This window comes from Sinocyclocheilus anshuiensis, unplaced genomic scaffold (genome assembly GCF_001515605.1).
Source record: "Sinocyclocheilus anshuiensis isolate Anshui unplaced genomic scaffold, SAMN03320099.WGS_v1.1 scaffold147, whole genome shotgun sequence".
In the NCBI taxonomy this organism is placed as follows: domain Eukaryota; kingdom Metazoa; phylum Chordata; class Actinopteri; order Cypriniformes; family Cyprinidae; genus Sinocyclocheilus; species Sinocyclocheilus anshuiensis.
Window position 1 is genome coordinate 1,338,366 of NW_015549585.1, and position 2,694 is coordinate 1,341,059.

The window sequence follows — 2,694 nt, forward strand, 5'->3', positions numbered from 1 at the left end:
TTTCCAAGATATCGGCATCGGCTGTCAAAAAACCAATATCGGTCAACCACTAGGCAGGAGAAGTTCATTCATGTTTACTTTGCGTTAAAACTAGTAGTAAAGTGGAAGAGATGATCGCGTTGCCGTTTGAACTGAGGCGTTTATATGCAATCTGTCACACCACATCAAAGAGCGCCAAAACGGCATTTATTGTTTGCATTTCCTGAAAAAAGGACATAATTTGAAAGATGAGACTTTGTTTCTTATCAAAAGTAACAATATATAAAACCGGAAGTCTAGAGAAGAGCATTTCGCGAAATATTAGACTTTATAATCATTATATTTTACTTTACCTGTTAGTGATGTCTTAATTATTTAATGTTTAAATAAAGCTGTTATTTACTTTACCTGTTAGTGATGTCTTAATTATTTAATGTTTAAATAAATCTGTTATGAAACGAGTTATGAGAGGCACTGTGTAAATGAATTTATTCAACAGATTTGAGTTATATACAGATATGAAACAGATTTATTTAGACCTATATTTCAACAACAAAAAGATTTTTTATAATTTAGAAGTTAATTTAAAAACTACATTATGTGCAATGTACATGTTTGCATACATTTTTTTTTAAGCTGAGTGTTGCTTGTTATATTCAAAAAATATATAATAAATTTAAGTTTGGGCTCTGTTGTTAACTGTTACCTTATAGTAGGCCTAATGTAAAAGGGCTCACTATAGTTTAGAGCATAAGCTGAAGTAGATTTTTATCCCTAAGAAAATGTTAATTATAACCGGGTTTATTTAAAGAGAGCAATTTGTTCAGTAAACCACTGTTTAATAAAATAAAAATAAAAACTTGACATCAAAACTGAGGTACGTACCGAACAGTCATGCTTGTGTACCGTTACACCCCTATTTATAATAATATCCAAGAGCAACCAGCCGCAAGTCCTTCAGTATGTCCTGCCTCAACTTACTGTTTCTGTAGACATGCAACAGTGACTGCTTTTTAAACAGGCAGTCTGGATTTCTTTGATTTGTTTATATTGCTTATGCCAGAAAAACAACACAGTGTAGTGTTTTGCAATTCTTAAAACGTTACTGCCTGCCACCTGGCCAAGTTTCACTCATATTTGGCGAGTATCCATTTTGGACCTTGTAGTCCATACTTACAAATGCTCTGCCAACATGACTGGGTGGTCTAAATGACAAAACACACACAAACACATATACACATTAACACACACCTGCGATCCAGGCAGGTGTGATAAATGCCGCAGGTTACACAGATCTGCAAGTGCACACCTTCTCCCTGGTGGGACTCCCAAACATGACTAATGCGCCAAGACAGCAGCTCTGCATCCGCACCCCAGGATGATTAGAGAGAACTGTTAAAGAGTTTTCTCAGAGGAGAACCTTAAATCTACATGCAGAGCTTCCTTCATGTCTGCTTAAAAAACAGTCCGGCAACTATTAAGGCATATCTGCTGAAAAACAAATGCATGTAAGTATGTGATATCCCATATTTTCTGACTAGGTATTAGTGCTGTGTTCGATACATCGATACGACGATGTATCGTCACAGAGATACAGCTGGCCCTGTATCGATATTGTGGCACATGTGCAGAAGTGGACCGCGCTTAATTTGAATACAAGAACAACATTTAAAATGGAGTAGAAAAGTGCGAGGTTTCTAAAAAATAATGAATAGAGCATAATATATAGGCTACAACAAGGTTTAATCTGGCCACAGAGGAGCACAACTGGGTTGCCTGATATAAAGATACGTAACCCCCGAAACAGAGCTTCCCACTTGCGCAATAAGGAAATATCTGATAAGTTTATTTTTGTCAACCTGGCAACCATGTGCTCTCTCTCCACTGTGGATAAACGCGCTTGCTTTCTGAAAACACCGGTAGGCTTGCAGTTTAGCAATCTCCACTTCAATATTCTATTCTCAGAAAAGTGTAATTCATCAAGTGTTCATTTATGAGAGAGAGAGGTGGGGGGCTGTGCATGTATGAATTACCACCGTTTGCTGCATTTCTCTATTAACAGTGAAGCTGTGGCTTTAATTCCTTTAGAAACAATGATGTTACCAGCTCCTTGTTGAGAAAGATAATGTAGCTCTTGAGCGATTAAGCTATTTAGTTGATAATATTGCGGGGCAGCCCTAAAAAGTTTGTTCCTGAATGTCTGAGTGCGGCCACAACGTGATCTGGGTGAGTGACTGAGCGTGTGTGTGCTGTGAAGACTGAATACTGTGAAGACAGCACATTAGTTTAGAACTCTTCTAATTTTTATTTTTATTTTTTCAACATAGAGTGTGTGTTAATTTGTGCAATGATAACCTACCAGCAATGTAAATATGATTTTTTAATATATTAGAATGATGAGTACGTTACAATATACATTTATTAGAACGAGTACATTATTATTTATGGGCTTAAAAACAAGATGCAAAAAATCAGAATATTGTACCTAGTGGGGAGTGCCCAATGTAAACATGAAACATATGCCATTACCTATATTGTACCGTGAAAAAGAAAAAAAAGTGTCTCACACGGCTCCGGGGGGTGAACAAAGGCCTTCTGTACCGAATCGATGCGTTTTTGTAAGTTTTTTGTAAGTTTTTGTATCCATATTCAAAACGTAATAATCACTTTAATGTAGCTTGCGCTCACTGTTGTACACTGAATACACTGAAGGGG